The 24,151-nt window shown below is 43.1% G+C and overlaps 1 long non-coding RNA gene across 1 annotated transcript; it reads right to left on the bottom strand.

Annotated features, from left to right (window-relative positions):
* Positions 1–3,003: 3,003 nt before the first annotated feature.
* On the bottom strand, positions 3,004–23,299 carry LOC125484097. The gene is made up of 3 exons (XR_007262946.1): positions 23,187–23,299; positions 12,126–12,198; positions 3,004–3,917 (listed from the first exon to the last, which is right to left on the bottom strand). It is a non-coding gene; the product is annotated as an uncharacterized LOC125484097 (long non-coding RNA).
* Positions 23,300–24,151: the final 852 nt, after the last annotated feature.

Genomic DNA, 24,151 nt, shown 5'->3' with positions numbered 1-24,151 from the left:
CACCAATCCCAGCCCCCCACAACCCCGCACACCATGCTGTCAGCTCCTTTCATTGTGAGAAATGGAGAGAGAGAAAGAGAGAGAGGGAGAGAGAATATTTGAATAGCCACAGCTTAAATTCCAATGCTCTTTTTATTCTGGTCACACTATCATTAACTACAGCCTTTCTGTGCATGACACATCCCTCAGTGCATTTCCTTCCTATTCAGATTGGGGGAGGTCTTTTTGATGCGCAGGTTCCACAGATGCTGCCTTCATTTCTCAGCAAACGTCTCCTACAATCACAGTGCAAGAAGGTCTCACTGCAGAGAACTACCAGACTTGCACAGATAGTGAACACTTTGCTCAGCAGTCCGAAGGTGTGCTTAATGATGACCTACGGCTTTAATTGAGTTTTCAGCATGGAGTCATACAGCACGGAATCAGACCCTTCGGTTCAACCAGTCCATGCTGACCATAATCCCAAACTAAACTAGTCCCACCTGCCTGCCCTTGGCCCATATCACTCCGGACATTTTTTATTCATGTACTTACCTAAATGTCTTTTAAACTTAATAACTGTACCTGCATCCACCTCTTCCTCAGGAAGTTCATTCCACACACAAACCACTCTCTATGTAAAAAACCTTTCATGTCTTCTTTAAATCTTTCTCCTCTCACCTTAAAAATATGCCCCCAGTCTTGAAATCCCCCACCCGAGGGAAAATACACCTTATCTATATCCCTCCTTAGTTTATAAACCTTTCTAAGGTCACCTCTCAACCTCCTACACCCCAGTGAGGAACGGGTTATGTCCTCATGAATCTTGTGTGATAAAGTTAGTCATAGCATGAAACTAGCGACAGTAACCTAGCAAGAAAAAAAGGTTTCAGGGAGATGGTAGACTGGCGCCACATGTTGGCATCATGAAAACTACCAGGAAATGCTGAAGATAATTAACTGGCATTGAGCACTCACCGATACAAATTAATGGAAATGGTTTTTCTGTTTCTCTGTTTATCATTATGTGGCACATTGTTAGCTTCAGGGATGTAGTCAATCAGACTGAACTTGTGGGAAAACTACTGTGGCAATAAAGCCCAGAAATTCCTTCTGGTGATCATTGGCCCCCACGAGGGATGTAGTTGGCCGTGGTGTTGAGAACATCAATGATCTTCTTATTCCAAAAATATACTTTATCTATAACAGTTGTACAAGTGCATTATGAAACATCTCAACTTAAAAATGTCAGAAAATGCAAAATAAATTCTAATTGGCATGTTCCACTCTCAGATACTTTAACACAGTTACAGTATTCTTAATAATTACAATGTGTGGTCCATGTCAGTTACACAGCCCAAGGGAAAGTATGTTCTAAATTGAAAATTACAGACAGTGCAATATAATTAAATGTTTCTCCACACACCACGTTCCACTCTGAGATGTTTCAATTCAATTTCAATACTCTTGATGTTCACAATTGCTATAATCCCTGCTGATAGTAATATTGGACAAGTTACATAATAGAATGAACCCCGGCTCAATACACCGTAAGTTCCGATTTTTTCTTTCTTTTTGTTTATCCACGGAGGTCAGTCACTGAACATATTTTTAAGAGGTTGGCTGAGTACTTTGAACAAAATCATAGAATGCCTAAAATGTGAAAGAAGGCCATTTGGCCCATTGAGACCACACCAACTCTCCAAAGAACTTCCCTCCCAGGCCCATGCACCTACCCTATCCCTGTAACCCCTCTTTTCCCATGGTTAATCCCACCTAGTCTACACATCCCTGCACACTATGGAAAATTTAGCATGGCCAATCCACCCAACCTGCACATCTTTGGACTGTGGGAGGAAACTAAAGCTCCCAGACACGGGGAGAATGTGCTAACTCCACACAGACAGGCTGGAATCGAACACAGGTCCCTGACACTGTGAGGCAGCAGTGCTAACAGCTGAGCTACCGTGACGCCGAAAGAAAATAAAGCCTTACTGCACAAAATATAAACTATATTACAATATACAAACCATTTTAACAAAATCAATACAAATATCTAAAAGAGAGATTCAATACTTTTAGCCAAGAGCAACAGGGAAGGCAATAGCCTAGTGATGTTATCACTGGCCTGTTAATCTGGAGACTAAGATAACATTCTGGGTTCAAATCCTGCCATGGCATCTGGAATATCTGGAATTAAGAACCTGGCAAGGACCATGAATCCGTTGCCAATTGTCGGAAAAATCCATTTGGTCACTCATGTCCTTCAGGGAAGGGAACTGCCATCCTTACCTGGCCTGGCCTATATGTGACTCCAGACCCACAGCAATGTGGATCACTCTCAACTGGCCCCTGGGCAATTAGGGATGGGCAATAAACACTGCCTAAAAGCGATGCCCTCATCCCACAAATGAATGAAGGAAAAGGACCTTCCAAACACCCAAAACTCTGTGAAGAGTCATTTCATTCTCCGTGCTATAGCTCCTTGTTCAGCTAGCTCAGCTAAAGTCAGTTTCTTTTCAGAGAATTCCTGCATTCACTTAATGTTTTACTTCTTTAGATAATGTCTCCTCTAGAGACCATTAAACAAACTGCTAACTTAGCTCACTTTTTGCTTTACACGGGTTTCTTAACCTCATACGTTCAACAACCTTGTAGGACGTTTTCTTTCCAGGCACTTTCATAGGTGACTGCTTCTGTTTTCTTTCCTCAGGACTTTTTTCTTCTCCCCCAGGGCTGAAGGTTTGAATGACTAATAGTAGCACTTCTGCTGTTAAGGACCACTTCTCTCTGAATCTACCAGCTGCTCTCTGAATGAATTAGCTTCTGTCTGAGTCAAACTTCTTTTGGAGTCCCTTCTCTCTCTCTATCTCTGTCTCTCTCACCCTCTCTCTCTCTCCCTCTTTCTCCTTGTATTTTGTAAAACTCAAATCAGCAATCATTCCAGTAATTATTTCTTCAGAAGATTGTTGTTTATTTATCTAAAGTCATGTGATTTCTTAGAAAAGCAAGTTCTGACAGGGAGCAATGAAATTACTGGCAGTTGCTGTATTTTTGGTTTTGACGGAGGTATAAATGTTGGCCAAGACTCCGGGACAATCTCCCTCCTCCTCTTCAGAAAGTCTTACAAAATCATTATGTCTAGCTTTAGAATCTAGGCTGTGGTTTAATGGTTCATATTAAAAGGACACCTTCAAACTTTTACTACCGTATTAAGTAATCTTAAAAGCAACCACTCTACTATCACACTCCCTCTATAATGACTGAAGATTCATACCCAAGGACCAGATATGCCTTGGATTCCAACTTTGCATAAAGCTCCGCAAGGGAAGAGCTTCGGCACAGTCCAAACATTTCCCTCCAACTAGGAGGGAGTGGGACTTCCCGATGCCAAGAATCGTCACATCCGCAGATTTTCAGTAGCTGGGCAGGTCTATGAAGGCCGGAGCAATGGATAATTGGATCTGTCAGATTTCAGGGGCAACCCATGCAATTGGAGAAAGTTGGTGGACCTTACTCATGGGAGAGCTGCCACATGCAATTACCCCTCTAAGCATCATGCCAACCCACCTTGGAACTATACTGCCATTCCTTCACTGTCACTGGGTCAAAATCCTTCCTAACAACACTTTGGGTGTACCCTACGCCGCACAGACTGCAGAAGTTCAGAAGGTGATTCATTGTCACCTTCTCAAGGGGAGTTAGGAATGTGGAACAAATGTCACTTACATTCCAAGAATGAAACATGAACAAAAAGAATCATTTTCCTGTTGGTTTTAGTTAAGATATAAGGATTCTATTAACTCTGGGTTCACTTGATATTGTAGTCGTCAAATCCTAAACATAGTTGGAACGGAGACCAAGGTACTGATCTCCAGGCCATCCGGATCCATGCTTCAGTGAGCTGTTCAGTTCCAAACCTGTGAGAAGTGAAGGTCCTGAAAAAGAAGTGCAATTTCTCTGAGAAAACGCCACATTCACATATCATATCATATCATATTATATCATATGCAGTAGCCTTAGAGTCTGTTCATAGATTATCAGTAGTAACTTTTGAATCAAAGATTTGCTGTATTACCTGGTCTGTTTAATTACATTTCAGAAAAAGACATTGATATATTATGGCACAAGCAAAGACATCTCCTGTTCTCAGTGTAACCTTTACAGTAAAACACTATCAGAAGCCGCAAAAGATAGCTTTAAGAATGGTAATTGTCTTCGGTCTTTTTTTACAGTAACCTTTAGAGACCTTTCCCAGATCCAATAATATGAGAAAACAAACCAAATCTGGCAACGATTCCAGTCATTTTAACTGGACCTTTATCCCAACTGAATTAATCCCAACTTCGTCCTTCAAAATTACTTCAGGAAATCCTCATTACTCGGGAAATGAAGCATTTGGAAAGTGTCATTAAAAAAAACAGGCAGAGCATCCCGAACAGTTGAAGCAACTGGCGCTTGACAACGTCTCAGTGTGAGAATGTTTGTTCATCAGTTCCCTCAGGAGAATGAGCATCTGGGTACATGAAGGAATGCACACTTTTGGGGAAGATTTTGCTGGTAAATGAAGATCCAGCAGTGTTGGCCTTTTGACTTGCTGATGCACTCCATGGCCAAAAGCACGTTCGCCCCCAAAAGTTGCAGAAAGTGCGAAATGTTAATGGTGTTAGGGATGAAATGGGACTTCATTGGTGTGAGTGAACAGAACAAATAACAGAGTAGCTCTTTAGTGAATCCAATGTAAGGATTGAGAAATAAGTGCAGACCGAGAGGTGGATTAGCCATGGGAAATGCAGGGTTACAAGGAAAGGGTAGGGGGACGGGTCTGGGTGGGATGTTCTTTAGAAGGTCAGTGTGGATTTGTTGGGCTGAATGACCTGTTTCCACACTGTTGGATTTTCTATTCTGGACTTATTCTGGACATCTCTGGATTTTCTGGACTAAGATCTGAAGTAAAAATATCAAGAGGCACTAAGTAAGACAAAATAGCAACTTTCAGCATATAACATTTTCAAAATTGCAGCTGGAAGGAATGAGACTCCATATTTAAAATTATTCTCAATGCAAGACAGGATGTATTGGAGTCATTATTTTGTTTCATTCATTCACGGGATGAGGACGTCACTGGCTAGGACAGCATTTATTGCCCATCCCTGATTGTCTGGAGGGCAGTTGAGAGTCAATCACATTGATGTGGGTCTGGAGTCACATGTAGGCCAGACCAGGTAATGATGGCAGTTTCCTTCCCTAAAGAACATTAGTGAACCAGATGGATTTTTCGTGATGATTGACAATTGTTTCATGGTCATTGTTAGGAATCTTAATTCCAGATTGCTCCTATTGAATTCAAATTCCATCTTCTGCCGTGGCAGGATTCGAACCCAGGTCCCCAGAACATTACTTGAGCCTCTGGATAAATAGTCCAGCGATAATACCACAAGGCTGTCACCTATGCCTGTGATATAAGTTACTACATAGTGGAAAGGGTGCTTGCACTATTAATCTCAAGTCCTAAAGTTTTAGCTTGTGACCCTTGCATATACACCGTATATGTAAAAGTCGATCTCATGCAAAAGTTGACCCCTTATTTTTGGGCAAAAAAATCTTGAATTTTCCATCTACCTCACGTAAAAGTCAACCTTAGCTCTTCACAGATAACAGATCAACATTTATGAGTCAAGGTATTATCCTGTACATTAACGTTATGATGAGGAAATGATCGGTGAGTGTTTAAAAATCAAATGTCTGATAACTTTTTTTTACCAGAAATAAAAGCTGAAAATGTTAGTTTGAAGAAACCTAAACAACAGTAGAGAGAGAAAATGGAAGAATTTGGTGTGAAAGTTTAAGATGCATCAGGTCAGAGTCAGGCAATCGTGGAATACAGTCATATACCTAGTTGAGGTTTTCAACTTCCTTCATCATTTCGTATAAACATGCCATTCAGAAAAAAAAACAAAAAAATATACAGCAGCATTTAAACTGAAACGGACAGTGAAAATGAAGGGGATCCATATGATGTTATCATTCATCCTGATCATTATGAAGCTTTATTCGGTGCTGAAGATGTTGAACAGTGTGATTTTGCAGGATTCTAATGAACATAGAACGTAGAACAGTACAGCCCAGTACAGGCCCTTTGGCCCACAATGTTGTGCCGACCTATTTATCCTACTCTAAGATCAAACTAACCTGCATACCCTTCATTTTACTATCATCCATGTGCCTATCCAAGAGTCGCTTGAATGTCCCTAATGCATCTGAACTTTTGTACTTGACATGTTTAATTTAAGATGTACCGTTTAATTGTAATTTACAGCTGTATTATATTTCTACCTCACCTTTTGTATGTATAAATAAAAGCTTACTAATTTGTTTCTACTGTCTTTGTCCAGTAATTGCCATAATTCATTGTGTTTATTTTTTCTTTATTCGTTCAGAGATCAGTTGGGCTTCTGCTAATGATATGGTATTTTGGACTGTAGCATGAATTTCAGACACTCAAAAGTAGTATCCATGTAATAGTCCACTCCATCAATTTAACCTACAAACAAAAGTCTTAAAAAATTCGACTGTTACACAGATATATACGGTATATATCAATTTCACAACATCAATGCATGTCAATGGTGAGGATGTTATTGTGAAGTTAACAAGTGGTAGAATTGAGGCAGGAACTGCTGGGTTTAGGTGTTTAACTGCGTATTGTGCCCACTCCAGTTGGCTCGGTACCACTTACCCATGCCGATGCGCACCACTCGTCTCATTCTTTCAGGCATGTCTGGCCCCTTGTTACAGGTGATGTTCAGACATGTTAAATCAACAGGCGCGGAAGGTCAGGCCAAGGCTGATTGGGCCTTTCATGAAATGGGGCAGACAAGCGGGGGCTCGTCTAAGATTCATTCTTCCAAAGTTTTGCCAAAGTTTTCCTTATCAGCCAGTACCAGCAGACTGGATCCATATCACCCGAAGAGAAAATCTTGTGCTCAACTTTATGACACTTATAAGGGGTGGGATGGCATGGTAGGTGGGGAGAGGGCATTGTTAGACCCTTTGGCAGTGGTGGCGGTGCAGCGTGCTTCAGACATCCTGCCTGCCCATGGACCTGTTATTGCCCGCTTCCACTGCCGCACTATGAGGTGGCCAGTTCCTAGTACCTAGGCTGCCCGCTGAAACCTGCCAGCCTTGTGGCTGGCCAGTGGTTTCGGGGTGTGGGGGTGGGGGTAAGGAGAGGGTTTCTGTTTGATGGACAGAGCTATTCCAAAGGTTTCTCTTTGCCCCCGCCCCACACCTGTACCAAAAGGCTGAGCTCCACTGGCATCTCCTGGTCAGATGTTGTCTGCAGCCCCTAGTACTACCCACTTGTGCTGCTGGGACAAGGGAGTCATTGGCACTTTGACTGCCCTGACGTTCACAGAGGTGGGACTGGCACTCCGAGGCAGGGGTGGGGGGCAGAAACACCTGGTCCAAATCAATGCAGGGCATCAACGATCTTCAAATGGCTGCAGGATGGTGCTGAGCAAACGTGGGCAGGATGCCCAGCCTTCGTACCACCATGCCAGATCCCGCCCAGCCCCGGAACGAAGATCAGGCCCTTGAGGTTCTTTGGTCTTAAACGAATCTCAATCCACCACATTCCACCACCACCCCACCCCCGACCTCGCTTCCCCAGCCTCCCACTTCGCCCACAACCTGTGACTCAGGTTCAGTGGCTGGTGACGTTTTGTTGAGTGTTAAGCGTTGACTTTTTGCTCCCAACAATTCCAGCTCCAGGAGTCCTGTCTGGATTCCTGTTGGAATCCAACCTTTTATACTGACAGAAAGAGGCCACAGAGAAACAGCAAAGCTACAGAAGGGTGTGGAGGCCAAGTCATTGAGTGATTTAAGACAGAGACATAAAGGTTCTTGATTGGTAAGAGGATCGAGGGAGAAGGCAGGAGAAAGGGATTGAGAAACATATCTGCCATGATCAGATGGCTTGAGCAGATTCAATGGGCCAGATGGCCTACTCTGCTCCTGTATCTTATGGTCTTCTGGAAAGTCTGCATGCTAACATGTCTATGAACCCACTGCTCACCTTCCCCCACCCACACCCCCTCCACAAACCCCAACGTTTTGCAAAACTGCAAATACAATTCCTCTTACCCCCACCCCCCAACTTACATTAGAATTGCGAATCGTTGTGTATTTTACCAAGCTTTCCCTTCTGAATAAAGGACCCTTCACCCACCTTCTCCGAACTCTGTGATAGCTTGTGGGGTTTACGGAGAAAGAGTGGAAGCATGGGATCAGCTGAATTGTTATTGTGGAGAGCTGATGTGAATTCAATGGGCCGAACGGGCTCTTCTGGTCTGTAACCACACAATGATTCAATGATGGGCTAAGGGAAAATACAGGTAGAGTCGCCAGAATGCGAGTGAGAGTGAGAGTGAGAAACAACTGGTTGTGGTTTAACCTGAGAGTCACCATGCCTCAGGTGAGGGGAGAAGTTGAGAAGGAGAGTGCTTCGTGGTGACCTCAGCCAGTGTGGGAATTGATAGGCACTGTAAAAACACTCGTTCTTGAGTTTTACTTCAGTGTAACCAAGCAAGGACTCAGTGTTATAGAAAACAGCAATCTGATGTCCTTCACTTATTATTTTCATCTGCTTGATAGATTTGGCTGTCTGCATTGAACCAATGCCTAATTTGCTTCATGCTTCAGTACTTGTTTTTAAAGGAAATTGACTTTTAAGACCAGAGGAATATAAGCATTTGTGTCCCTGAAGAATGATCTTGATATTGCTTCCAAACAACTGCCAGGAAACTGGATGGACCATTGTTTGAGTTTAAATAATCTCTGAACTGAACTGAACTTAGAACATGGCAGAATCTATGGTTTCCTTAGAGGTTATACTGAGACATCACTGTTATATGTTTAAGGGCAGGTTAGCTATTTTTATACAATTCAACATCATAATTGAGACTTACTTTTTGATTGGTTTGATGTGTTGAGATAATAGGCTGAATTTTGCCAAAAGGTCAGAATGTCTAAGCATCACTATCGGGGAGTTTTCTGTTATTTCACATAAATCTCCACAGTTTGCCTTGTTTTTCACGCAGCATTCCTCTATGGTTACCATAGTTAAATCCCAGTTATGTACCAAGTCAAACTTTGCCACCAGAAATAGCCCTTCACAGTCCACATAGTGACAGGGGAATGAAAAATAAAAGCTTAGGTGACATGGGAGACACTTCGTCGGAAATTGAATCTCACATTTGTAAGTGTACGGTCAGCTCTGAAGAAAGGTCACTGGACTCAAAGCATTAACTCTGTTTTCTCTTCACAGATACTGCCAGACATGCTGAGTTTCTCTGGTAGTTTCTGTTTTTTTAATTTGTAAAACTATTGCCTCTTTCCATTATCATTTGCTTGATCAAACATCATAACTACAGCTACAAAGGACACCGAACAAGTTCATTTATGGATATGCATTCCAAATGGTCTGATATTGCAATGCTGCCATGCCTTGGTGTTCTCATAGTACAGTGGTATAGCTGAATTAGTGATCCTGAGAACAAGTTATGCTTTGGGGACCCAGATTGGAACCTAACCACAGTAGAGGCTGAACTTAGATTTCAAATAAACAAAACCTAAATTTAGAAATCTAACAAAACCATATAAACATCAATTTTTTTGGAAGTCCTCAGCATCACAACCGCCAATTCTCAGCCAATTCAATTCACTCTTCACCACATCAGAAGTGGATGTGAAGTGTGATGTGCCATGATATCCTGATGCTCAGCCATGATATCCTGATGCTCAGCCATTATCGTACTGTGACACTTATGTTAGCTCTCATAACATACGGCAAGATGTGGGTCATGTAGCTCTGAAGCAACAAGCCTTTATTACAGTTCCCAGCATTTACATATGTAGACTTCAATCACAGACACTTGCACGTCTGGACTCAAGAAAAGGAATTCAAGTGTACTGTGTCACACTTCGTCAGCATGCCATGCTCCAAAAAGACAAAGCTCAGTAAGATGGAGACTGAAAGCTTTATACCATTAGATCACATGCCATGACATGGCAGTGATGTCATAAGCATGTCTCTTAATGGTATGTCTACTGCAAGACATAACAGAAAACACTTATTTTTCCAAAATACATGCAATCCCAAATAGCTATATCATTGTCCGTAGACATGCATTGTCAATTCAACAGTTAGATAGATGTGTAAAAACAGAGTTAACAGTATTGACAATTCAAGCTTTAATATAATGTTTTGGAGGTTTGACATCTGGTCCTGATCTGGGGCTGATTGTTTACTCATTCCGAAGAGGTATGTCTTATTCTTGGTTGATTTTGGCTGACATCTTGGTTGCCTCACTGTTGTTAGTTGGCCCTTAGTGTCATTACACAGTCATCGTCATTCTCATTATCAGAGTTTTCTTCCTCACTCCATTTGTATGATTGGCATGTCGTACATAGTTCTGAGCTGGCATCTGTTCTTTCACAATCTAGCTCCGCGATCAAGAATAACTTCATATGACCTGAGCTGATTGCATAACATTGGAACTTTTACTGGTATCCAGGTAGTTCTGCCTGGATTTCTGACTCTTACTCTCTATCTGTCGCGCAGCTGTGGTAGCTGTCTACCTGTTCCTGCTCACGCATCTTTTCCATTCCCCCTTGTCATTTCAGGAAAATGCCTTGTGTTTCAAAATGGTTGGATGATCTGTTGCTAGGCAAGGCCTTTTGCACTTGCTTTCCAATGGAGCAACCTGAAAATCTTGTTTTGTTGCTCAACATTTTGATAAGCTTGGATGTGATTGTATGGACAATAGGCTCTGCATTATCGTTTGAGCGTGAATCATGGGCTGATGCTGTGATATGTGTCACTCTCCACTTAACAAACATAACTTGGATTGGTTTGTCAGTGAATTGAGACCTATTGTCAGATATTATCCACTGTGGCTCATCGAAAAGGCTGAAAGTGGCATTCATTGTACTTTTAATTCATTTGTAGGATGTGGGATTCGCTGGTTAGCCAGCATCTATTGCCTGTCCCTAGCTAATGGACATCAAAGAGGGAGGTATGGGCAAAGAACTGATAAAGGAAAATCTGATGGTGGAATCAAGAGTCCTGAAGAACATATTGGTCATTTCTTTGGGGAATCCCCGTGCCAGCTGAGGTTATCATGAAGGACTCTCCTTTTCAACCTCTCCCCTCACTTGAGGCATGCTGACCCTCAGGTTAAACCATCACGAGTCATCTGTCTCCAATGAGGGATCAGCCCTATGGTCTGGTAAGTCTATGACAACCCTATCTTCTATTGATCAACTTGAAGGAAGAGTGGGTAAAAGAGAAAGCCGAGATGGCAGTTTGCACTGTGGAAACAGCTAGCCCCTTCTGTGCAAACTAACCAGCGGTTTGACCAATCTATGCTTAGGGCTGTGTTTGAACTTACCCTTGAATAATAAATGATTAATGCTTGCAGTTCATTACATTCTTCACTGAGATAATTATAGATTTGACCTTACTGCTTCAGAACTCCTTAACCATATTCAGTAGGCTGTGATTTTATATTTCTGTGATAGATCTTGTTGGCTTCTAGTCATACACCAGAGAAAGGTGAGTAGATGGCATCATTGATTTTAGATCATAATTATAATGGTTTTAACACAGACTGATGAATTACAGAAAATCAATAACCCCTTGTTACTGAAGAATCGGTGGGAGCAGTGTTCAAGCTTCATGAATATGACATCTCTTTATTTGCTTTATCATTTAAATACATCAAATAGAATGAAGTTGCTGCTACTGCATGAATGGTACAAACCAAACTGACCACAGAAAGACAAGTCTTTACACTTTCTAATAACGTGATTAGTTAATTACTGCCAAACAGCCCCTTCAGAATTGAAAATTAAATAAGACAAGTGTGGAAACTCAACCATTCAAGTTTTAATTGCTGCTGGATATTTTAAAATCTCTTTGTTATTTTCCTTTCCTTTTCCTTATCAATCAAATTTTCATCTCCGTGTCTATTTATTTTTTCACCTGATTCGACGTTGCACCAACCAACCCTAATTTTCACATCCTTCCCAGACATTACACTGCCAATTTCATAATCCTTCAATCTAATTGGTTAAGGACATACTTAGTTCTGCTGTCCTCACTCAGCTTCCAATCAATCCTTCATTATGCCTTTAGCAGCTCCGACCCGCAGCAACCTGTCACAAAAACATAAATGGAAAGGTAGGTCTGACTAATATTTAATACCTTTAAATCATAAAATCCCTACAATACGGAAGCAAGTCATTCAGCCCATCAAGTTCACACTGACCCTCCAAACAGCATCCCACTCAGACCCACGCCCCATGCCCTATCCTTATAACCTTGCATTTCCCATGGCTATCCCACCTAGCCCGCGCACCCCTGGACACAATGGGCACTTGAGCATGGCCGATCCATCTAACCTGAACATCTTTGGATGGTAGGAGGAAACCGGAACACCCAGAGGAAACCCACGCAAACTCCACACAGACAGCTGCCCGAGGCTGGAATCGAACCCAGTTCCACTGAGCCACCACGCCACCCAGATGCCCAGCTGCAGTGCAATCCATTTGATTTGTTTACATTTTGGGAGCTTGACTCTGCAGACAGTAAAGAAGAGCTGAAACCTATGCTTAAGAACTAGCAATGTCATTAGCTATGCTGTTTGATAACAGCCACTGGCATTTCTCTATCAATGTGAAAACCCTCCACATTGAGTAAACAAAGAGAAACTGCTCCTATTGACAGGAAATTGGTAACCAGAGGAAGCAGACTTGAGATGATTGGCAAATGTTGTTATATCCTGACTCTCCTAGCTTCAGCTTACACTTGTAAAGATAACAGGTCGTCCGTCTGCATGGATCTATAAACCTTCATTAACACCTTTCTGACATACTCTGAAACCATTGGAAATCTCAGAAAGAAAAGATGTTGGAAATGCTCATCTGCTTCGATTGTAATAACGTCACACACTTGCATCCAATTCCACCAACAACTTTTTTTTTAAAAAATTACAGATGTGAATAAAAACACGATAATGACCAGATAATGACCCAGACTATGGGCACAGGTTCCTAGCTCCCTGAAAGTGGAGTCACAGGTAGACAGGGAGGTGAAGAAAGCTTTCAGCATGTTTGCTTTCATCAGTCAGAGCATTGAGTATTGGAGCTTGGATATCTCATTGCAGCTGTACAAGATGTTGGTGAGTCCACATTTGGAGTACTGCATACATTTCTGGTTGTCCTACTATAGAAAGGATATTATTAAATTAGAAACAGTGCACAAAAGATTTACTAGGATAGTACCTTGACTAGAAGGTTTGATTTATAAGGAGAGGTGGGATAGACTGAGACATTTTTCCCTGGACCGTAGGAGACTGAGGGGTGACCTTACAGAGGTCTGTAAAATCATGAGAGGCAGAGCTAACAGCTTTTCCTCCTGGTAGGGGGGAGTCTAAAACCAGGTTTAGGTTTAAGGTGAGAGGGGAGAGACACAATAGGGTCCAGAGGGACATTTTTTTCACACAGAGGGTGGTGAGTGTCTGGAACGGGCTGTCAGAGGTTGTAGTGGAAATGAGTACAATTTTGTCATTTAAGGAACACTTGGACAGGTACATAGATGGGATGCATATGGAGAGATATGGACCAAAAGCAGGCAAATGAGACTAGATTAATTGTGAAAACTGGGTGGTTTGGGCAAGCTGGGTTGAAGGGCCTGTTTCCATGCTGTAGACACTATGAGATAATCTGTTGTGGTCATGTTGATTGATGGATAGCCATTGGTCAGGACAGGAGAGCAAGAGAGCTCTGCTGCTTTTCTCTGAACTGGTGGTATGTGATCTTTCAGCTGCACCTTAATGTCCCTTCCAAAAGCTAGCATGCTGAAGCTCTCTAAGAAGAGAGATGAGATAGGCTGGGTTGTTTCAATGAAGTAGAGCAGGCTAAGGGAGGATCCAATTATGGTGTACAAAGTTCTGAGGGGCATAGACAGGTTAGAACAGAGAAACATTACCCCTTAGTACAGGGGTCAGTAACCAGGGAGGGACAGCTTTAAGGTGAAAAGCAGAGGGTTTAGAGGGGATTTGAGGAAAAATATTTCAACCAGATTGTTGTGGGTATCTGGAAATCACTACCAGTAAGGGTGGTGGAAGAAGAAACCTGGAAGACATGTAAGAGCTATTTAAATGAGTACATGAGGCACCATACCATGGAATGTTATGGGGCATGTGCTGGAAAATGGGATTAAATTGACAGATGCTTGATGACCAGCATGGACACAATGGGCTGAAGGTCCTTTGTTCATGCGAGAAAAAAACTTTGCAACTCCCTACTAGTACTACTCATCATGATCACAAGCTCTTCTTTGGGCTTGAACCCATAACGTTATGGTTCAAGGGGAGGATGCTACCAACTGAGCCACACTTAACACATGACACAAGGGACACATAGCAAGTCAGACAGCATTTGTGTAGAGAGACGGTGTTAATATTTCAAATTCAATGAGATTTCTTCAGAACTGAAATGAAGTCATGCACAAACAGAGAGAAAGGCACAGAGAGTGGGAGAGGGAGGGGTGCAGAAATGTGAAGACTTTGAAAGGAGGAAAAATTGTAGTAGAATAAAGAGGGAAGCACTGGGGTAGGACAGAGGGGCAGGAGAAATTAAATGACAAAGACATCATGGGACAAAAGGCAAAGGGAGTGGTCATTGTTGTCATGAAGAAATGAAGGATTTATCCAGAACGCATGCAAATGGCAGAAAAATGAATAGCTCTTTCCGAAAGCAAAAACATAAAAGAGCAAGACTAAGTCTGGCATATGGCAAAAAAATATATGGGCAGTAACACAGCATCCATATGCCAATGCAAATATAGGAGTGGGACTGAGTCAAAGTGCACATTAACTATAATGTCTATTGCAACATTAAGGTATTATGTAATATCTTTGAATCACACCAGCATGTTCATTATAATAAAGGATTCACACTCGATCCTATTTGAAAATGCTCATGGTGAGCAAACACTTGAACAAAGATTTATGAATGTAGGGGTTGCACAATACAACTATCAGGCTTACCCACTACACGTCATTCAACATTGTTCAGGAATCGGTGGAGTTTGCACATACTCTGTGTCAGCATGGGTTCCCTCTGGGTGCTCTGCTTTCTTCCCACAGTCCAAAGATGTGCAGGTTAAAGTGGATTGGCCTTGCTAAAAAGGGTCAGTGTGGACTCAGTGGGCTGAATGGCCTGCTTCCACTCTGTATGGATTCTATGATTCAAGGAATGATTGGAAATCCTTTTAGTCAATGTTAAGAAACACCAGATCTGAACAAATATTGAACAGAAATCTCTACTTCAATGAATGCACACAGGGACCACACCTGGAATATTGTTTGTGTTTGTGTGCTTACCTGAGGAAGGATGTTCTGGCTAAGGAGGGATTGGAGCAAAGGTGCACCAGACTAATTCCTGAGTAGGCAGAACATACATACGGAAAGAGGCTAGATTAGTGAAGACCATATTTACTCATGTTTAGAAGCATGAGAGGAAAAATTATGGCTTACGCTTCCTCAGGGTTCACTGGTTTCCTCCCATATTCCAAAGATGTGCAGGTTAGGTGGATTGGCCATGCTAAATTGCTCATAGTGTCCAGAGATGTGTAGGTTAGGTCGATTAGCCATGGGAAAATGTAAAGATAGGGTAGGGGATGGTTCTGGATGGAATGTTCTTCATAGGGCCTGCTGGACTCAATGGGCCGAATGGCCTGCTTCCACACTGTCAGAATTCTGTGTAATAATTCTATGTAATATGTATGAAACCTATAAAATTCTGACATGAATAGACAGGGTAAATGCAGGAAGGATGTTCCCGATAACCAGGGTGTCCAGAACCAGGGGTCACATTCACCTCTGAAGGGGAGGCGATGGCCTAGTGGCATTATCGCTGGACTGGTAATCCAGAGACCCAGGTAACATTCTGGGGACCAAGACTCGAATCCCGCCACGGCAGATGGTGGGATTTGAATTGAATAAATATCTGGAATTAAGAATCTAATGATGACCGTGAATCGATTGTCAGGAAAATCCCATCTAGTTCATTAATGTCCTTTAGGGAAGGAAACTGTCGCCCTTACCTGGTCTGGCCTACATGTGACTCCAGACCCACAGCAATGTGGTTGACTCTGAACTGCCCTCTGGGCAATTAGGGATGGGCAATAAATGCTGCCTAGCCAGCAACACTCTGATCCTGCAAACAAATGAAGAAAGGATACTGGATAGGCCATTTAGGACTGAGATGAGGAGAAATTTCTTCATCTAAAAATTGTTAAGCCTGAAGAATTCTCTACCACAGACAGCTGTTGAGGCCAAAACATTGAATGTTTCCAAGAAGGAGTTTGATATTGTTCTTGGGGCTAAAGGTGTTCCCTTTATGGGGAGAAAGCAGGAACAGGGGACTGAGTTCAATGATCAGCCATAATCAAGATGAATGGTAGAACAGGCTCGAAGCACTGAATAGCCTGCTCCTGTTCCTATTTTCAAGACTTCTATAATGTCCTTTATAGTCCAACAATATAGTTGGAAAGCATAATACACTGTAATTTATAAAGACCAAGGAATCTCTCTTTGTCCTGTTGTTAGTGTCGCTGAATAAGATTGCTTTTGAAAAATATCAATAAACAATTTCGAATAAATGTGTTAATGATCCTGTTAGTACGGAAAACAGTCAACAAGATTATGGATGCTGGCTCAGATGCAAGTACATATTATCAAACATACTTGTCTCAGTTTTTGGCACTAAATGACTTTTTTAAATATTAAACCTGCATGGAATAAATCATGATCAATGTTATTTTCAGGGTGCACAGTTCCCATGGCTTTAATAATTTCATTGCTTCAATTTTAGACACCAATAACCTGCAGCATTTGGCTCCTCGATTGTCACGTGTCTACAGACAAACCGATCAGCTCATCTCTTAAAAAAATTGCTTCTGGTGCTTTATTCATAGTTCACTGGGAAGTCACAACATTTTTTTGGAATGACCAAAGCTGACTCGGTTTGTATATTGCCTGAAAATCCACTAAACGATGAGCTATGTTTCTCTCTCTGTCTCGCTCCTCCAGAAGAGCTAATGAAACAGGAGTACAAGTCACGCATTCAATTTACAACACAGCTAACCTCTTTCGACAATACCCTCCAAATCCATGGCTTTTCCAACCAACAAGGACAAGGGCAGCAGATGCCTCTGTGCTGTGCAAGTTCCCCTCCGAGCCACACACCATCCTGTCTTAGAATGAAGTCTGAAAGAATTGCAGATGTTTTAAATCAGGAACAAAAACAGAAGTTGCTGGAAAAGCTCAGCAGGTCTGGCAGCATCTGTGAAGGAAAAAATGTTAATGTTTCGGATTTGGTGGCCCTTCCTCAGAACTTCTTTAGAATGAAATTAACATTCTTGCAGTGTCACTGGGTCAATTTCCTGGAACTGACATCCTTATGGGTGTACCTACCCAATGTGGATTACGGTGGGTTCAAGAAAGTGGTTCACCATCACCTTCTGAAAAGCATTTAGAGGCGGCACGGTGCCTAAGTGGTTAGCACTACTGCCTCACAGTACCAGGGACCTGGGTTCGATTTCCAGCCTTGGGTGACCGTGGGAGTTTGCACATTCTCCCCGTATCTGTGTGGGTTTCCTCTGGGTGCTCCCAGAGTCCAAAGGTGTGCAGATTAGGTTGATTGGCCATGCCAAATTGCCTGCAGTGTCCAGGGATGTGTAGGCTAGGTGGGCTTGCCATTGTAAAAACACTGTGGAAATGGGATGGAGGGGGGCGTAGGTCTGAGTTGAATGCTGTTTAGCGAGTCGGTGCAGATTTGATGGGCCAAATGGTCTCTTCCTGCACTGTAGGGAGTGAATCTATGATTCTAAGTACTGGAGATGGGGAGGGTGCATGTTGCGAGTATTTGGCAGACATGAAAGCCAATTTCTTTCTTGTGCGTAGCTGGAAAAACCCTCGTGTTCATACAATAGTGCACATCAGACAAGCATTGTGACAAATTGGAAGTAGTGGAGAGTAATGACGTAGAGCTGTAGAACAGAAGTTTACAACTGCAGCACAACTTGGTTGCTCTCAATATCCACACAGAGTTCTCTAGTTACCGCCACACATTTCCATATAACTGAACCGGATGATTAATGACCCACGGGCATGAGGTAGTGAGATCTAGAATGCAGGATTCGTTTGAAGTCTGCATCTAATTTTGTTCAACACGGGAACCTTGGGGCAGCATCATTATTACTTTCCCAGCTGTAACCATGCCTTGGATGGTTGCAGCTGTTCCTGCAGATTATGCTTCTCCTATTAACTCCATCCTGTACGGCTGTCCCATCATGCTACCTGCACACTCGGTGTTCTCTTGGCCATGGCTGCCCGTACTGCATTGTTAAGATTTTGCACAAGATCTGGCTACACTGCCACTGCTTGAGAGGATTAGATAGGGTGGACAGTGGGAGCCTTTTTCCTCGGATGGTGGTGGCTAGCACAAGGGGACATAGGTTTAAATTGAGGGATGATAGATATAGGACAGATGTCAGAGGTAGCTTCTTTGCTCAGAGAGTAGTAAGGGCGTGGAATGCCCTGCCTGCAAAAGTAGTAGACTCGCCAAATTTAAGGGCATGTAAATGGTTATTGGATAAACATATGGATGGTAATGGGGGACAATAAGGTGCAGAGCTGGATGAACACAGCAGGCCAAGCAGCATCATAGGAGCAGAAAGGCTGACGTTTCGGGCCTAGACCCTTCATCAGAAAAGGGGGAGGGGAAGGGGGTTCTGAAATAAATAGGGAGAGAGTGGGAGGCGGATAGAAGATGGATAGAGGAGAGGATAGGTGGAGAGGAAACAAACAGGTCGAAGAGGCGGGGATGGAGCCAGTAAAGGTGAGTGTAGGTGGGGAGTTAGGAAGGGGATAGGTCAGTCCAGGGAGGACGGACAGGTCAAGGGGGCGGGATGAGGTTGGTCGGTAGGAGATGGAGGTGCGGCTTGAGGTGGGAGGAGGGGATAGGTGGGAGGAAGGACAGGCTAGGGAAGCAGGGACGAGCTGGACTGGTTTTGGGATGTGGTAGGGGGAGGGGAGATTTTGAAGCTTGTGAAATTCACATTGATACCATTGGGCTGCAGGGTTCCCAAGCGGAATATAAGTTGCTATTCCTGCAACCTTCGGGTAGCATCGTTGTGGCACTGCAGGAGGCCCAGGATGGACATGTCGTCTGCGGAATGGGAGGGGGAGTTGAAATGGTTCGCGACTGGGAGGTGCAGTTGTTTATTGCGAACCGAGCGTAGGTGTTCTGCAAAGCGGTCCCCGAGCCTCCGCTTGGTTTCCCCGATGTAGAGGAAGCCACACCGGGTACAGCGGATGCAGTATACCACATTGGCAGATGTGCAGGTGAACATCTGCTTGATGTGGAAAGTCTTCTTGGGGCCTGGGATGGGGGTGAGGGGTGAGGTATGGGGGCAGGTGTAGCACCTCCTGCGGTTGCAGAGAAAAGTGCCAGGTGTGGTGGAGCTGGAGGGGAGTGTGGAGCGGACAAGGGAGTCACGGAGAGAGTGGTCCCTCCGGAAAGCAGATAAGGGTGGGGAGGGAAAGATGTCTTTGGTGGTGGGGTCGGATTGCAGATGGCGGAAGTGTTGGAGGATGATGCTTTGGATCCGGAGGTTGGTGGGGTGGTACGTGAGGACGAGGGGGATTCTTTTTTGGTTCTTATTGTGTGGACGGGGTGTGAGGGATGAGTTGTGGGAGATATGGGAGACACAGATGGTAATGGGATAGCTTAGGTTAGATGGGCTTCAGGTTGGTTTCACAGGTCGGCGCAACATCGAGAGCCGAAGGGCCTGTACTGCGCTGTAATGTTCTATGTTCTATGTTCTATGCTTGCATCTCTAGATGTTGAGAATGTACTGTAGACTGCCAATGGATGTCAGAAAGTAAATGTAAATTGTATGAGAGCTGATGATGAACGTTTGCCAAAACATTCATTAGTTTTCCCAATACTTATTCAGAATGCACAATTTTGATGTACGAATGATCAACATGCCACTTTTCTATTCAAGTACAACATTGGTGGGTGCATTAATGAATAGACACTTATAGCATAAATCCTGCTTAGCGTACCCTTGATTTTCTGTCCCCTGATTTTAACGGATGGACCATAAAAGGCGGCTCATGGACCATTGTTGTTAATATTCCACAGGCGTCCAGTCTAAAAATAAAATCTGATCTTCTCCTGCCTGCTTGATTAAACCTTGGGCTTTTTCTATATCGTGAGCAATTGCGAAAGGATGCTCTTGACATCAAATGGACTCTTACCAATTTCACAGATGCACCATAGAAAGCATTCTATCCATGTGCGTCATGGTTTGGTGCAGCAACTGCTCTGCCCAAGACCGTAAGAAACTACAGAGAGTTGTGAACACAGCCCAGTCCATCACACAAGCCAGCCTTCCATCCATTGACTCCATCTACACTTCTCCCTGCCTCAGGAAGGCAGCCAACATCAAAGACCCCTCCCACCCCAGTTATAATCTCTTCCAATCTCTTCCATCAAGTAGGAGAAACGAAAGCTTAAACACATGCACCAACAGGTTCAAGAACAGCTTCCTCCCCACTTCTGAATGGACCTCTCAATTTTAAATTTAACGTTGACCTCGATCTCCCACAATCCAAAGATGTGCAGGTTAGGTGAATTGGCCATGCTAAATTGCCCATAATGTGCAGAGACGTGTAGGCTAGGTGTGGTAACATGGGAATTAAGGGTTACAGGGTTATAGGGATTAAGTAGGGGATGGGTCTAGGAGGGATGCTCTTCAGAGGGCCAGTATGGACTCTGTGGGGTCGGATGGCCTGTTTCCGCACTGTCGGGATTCTATGACTCTTTGTGCACTTTTTCTGCAGCCATAACATTGTAATCCTCGCTCTGTTCTATTACCTGAATGCATTTTGTACGGTACTATATGTCCACACTCAAAAAGAAATAACACGAAAATTTAACATGTCCTTTTGTGAAAAATGATTTCCAATGTCCTGTTATGTCAGGAGGAGGAAGAAGAGGGTCCCTTCCCAAACTAGGGTGGCACATTGTCTCAGTGGTTAGCCCTACTGCCTCACAGCACCTGGGACCTGGGTTTGATTCCAGCCTCAGGCAATTGTGTGCAGCTTGCATGTTCTCCCTGTGTCTGTGTGGGCTTTCTCTGGATGCTCTGGTTTCCTCCCACAGTCCAAAGATGTGCAGATTAGGTGAATTGGCCATGCTAAATTTCCCAGAGTGTCTGTGGTGGGAAATACAGGGGTGGGTCTGGGTGGGATGCTCCTTAGAGGGTCAGTATGGGCTGAATGGCTTGCTTTCACACTGTAGGGATTCCATGAAGCTGAAACAAACAGTAGAAGAGACAACTCAACAGAATATACGTTCTTCCAATTTCAATTTTCTGAGCTTGTTTTAACTCAGAGGCAGGAAGATATTTGTTTCCTTTTCCCTCGGGAATTGTTTTTCCTTTTTTAATGGTTTACTTTCAAATGATCCTTTTCCAAGTTCGTTCCTTCCATTTTTTTCTGCATAATCAGTGATGGCTAACGAGCAAATATTTTAACATGGTGAAAGATTTTAACCAACGATTAGCAGAATTTATGACTGTTTTTTATATTATTCTGTTCCATGAGTCCTCATTGCTGCACTTCACAGTAACCTTAAACATTTTAATGTTAAATTTTTGCCCAGCAGATTCTCAGTGGCAGCCGCACAAGGTTCACAGGGAAATGGTAGAATAGTAAACGTCACTGGGATAGTAATCTAGAAGTCCAGGCTATAATGCTCAGGAGATGCGGTTTCAAATCCCACTTGGACAGCTGGTAGAATTCAAATGCAATTTACAGATCTGAATTATAAAGCCAGATTCAGTTGAAGAGTTAGCAATTATTGTAAAACCCCAAACAGAGCAAAGAATTATGGATGCTGAAAATCTGGAACTAAAAGAGAAATTGCTGGATAAACTCACTGGACTCAAAACAGTAACTCTGCTTTCTTTCCACAGATATAGTCAGAACATAGAGACATAAGATATAGGAGGAGAATTAGGCCATTTGGCCCATCAGATCTGCTCCACCCTTCAGTCATGGTTGAAATGTTTCTCAACCCCATTTTCCTGCCTTCTCCCCATAAACTTTGACTACTAATCAATAATCTGACTATCTCTGTCTTAAAGACACTCAATGACTTGGCCTCCACAACATTCTGCAGCAATGGGTTCCATAGATTAACCGCTCTCTGGCCCTTGGAATTCCTCTTCACCTCAGCTCTAAAGGGTTGTCCCTTCACTCTGAGGCTGTACCCTCAGGTCCTGGTCTCTCCTACTAGTGGAAACATTTTCTACATGTCCTTCCTATCCAGACCTGCTGAGTTTCTCCAGCAATTATCGTTAAAGCCCATTGGGTTTACTAACTTCAAGGAAGGAAACCTACTATCCTTACCCAATCTGACCCACAACAATGTGGTTGTCTCTTAAATGTTCCCTGAAATGAATGAGCATGCCATCCCATTTAAAGACAATTAGGGATGGACAACCAACACTGACCTTGCCAGAGACACCTCCATTGCTTGGAAGAATATTAAAAAAAGACTTGTTTCAAGTTAGAGCCATAGTAATAGAGATGTACAGCATGAAAACAGACCCTTCAGTCCAACTCGCACATGCTGACCAGATATGTTACATTAACCTAGCCCAATTTGGCCCGTATCCTTCTAAACTCTTCCTACTCATGTAGCCATCCAGATGCCTTTTAAATATTGTAATTATACCAGCCTTCACCTCTTCCTCTGGTAGTTCATTCCACACATGCACCACCTTCTGTGTGAAAAAAGTTGTCCCTTAGGACCTTTTCGAATCTTGAACAAAAATGCACAAAAAATCCAGATCTGTAAGTATCATACCTAAGAAAAAATGAATAATTTCTCTGTCTACAGCAGTTAACAAAATTGCCCAAAATCTAAACAATCGGAAAAGTCTTGTTTAAAAAAAATGAACAGCTTCACTGTCAACAGCACTTTAAAAAAAATCATGCTAAAACTTTTTTTCCTCCTGCCTTTAATCTTTCCTGCATGATTCATGAGGAGAATTTTACCTTTCACTGTGGCAGCTCCTGTAATAGAACACCCCCAAGCAGCTCCGTAGGGGGTGCTGCTGTAATTAAATCCGAGTTTATTCTGGCTTCAGCATGAGCTCGTACATTTCAGGACACATGTGGAGCTCAAATCTATGTCCTGGGAAGTTACGCAATCAGGAAATGAGCCACAGAGCTGAATAAAAAAGCACGGCCCCACCAATGGAGAGAGTCACCAGGCTGAAAAGCTACGCTTTCATGTCCTCATTATAAGTTAGCTGTTGCTGCTATTTTAATTGTCCCTGCCTCCTCTTCATCTCTGATTTATTTTGGGTTTCTCTTTGATGTTTGTTCCACTCTGAAAGTGGTAAACCTGTGCAATTCTTGACTGCAGAAAGCCACAGAGGCAAACTCACTGAAAATATCTAAGGAAAGAAACAGACTTCCAGCCACAGACTGTGTCAAGAGGTTTGGGGAGGGATTGGGAGTATGGTACTGAGATAGAGGGTCAGCCATGATCATGCGAGTGGTAGAGCTGGCTCAATTAGCTGAAGGGAATCCTCCTCATTCTTCTTTCAAATTTCTCTTCTTTTTTCAGCTCAATCTATTTGGGCTAGAGTTTTATTTTACCACATGGTCCCCACCTCCACAGTGTAAATGTTAGGGGCAAATCTGCCCTCAGTTCACCTGTAGGAGCAGCGCTACAAAAGCTTGTGATTTTAAATAAATTCATCAGACTGTAACATATCTGGCGTCGTCTGACTTCTGACTTTATCCACCCCAGTCCAACACCGGCACCTCTGCATCATTCTATCAGCTTGCCCCAAAGCCACTTAACAGCCAATCAAATGAGAGGTGGCTGTCTGGTCCCAACAGCGCCACTGGGAGCAGTGGCCACTGCTGGCATAGCATTCAATCCTGAATGGACACATTCAATGAAGCTGGGGGGGTGCGAAAGCATGGGTGTGGCTGCAAGGCTCTGTGTA

The sequence above is a fragment of the Rhincodon typus genome, chromosome 9 (genome assembly GCF_021869965.1).
Source record: "Rhincodon typus isolate 14 chromosome 9, sRhiTyp1.1, whole genome shotgun sequence".
Taxonomy (NCBI): Eukaryota; Metazoa; Chordata; class Chondrichthyes; order Orectolobiformes; family Rhincodontidae; genus Rhincodon; species Rhincodon typus.
This window is presented reverse-complemented; position numbering and strand designations above follow the sequence as displayed.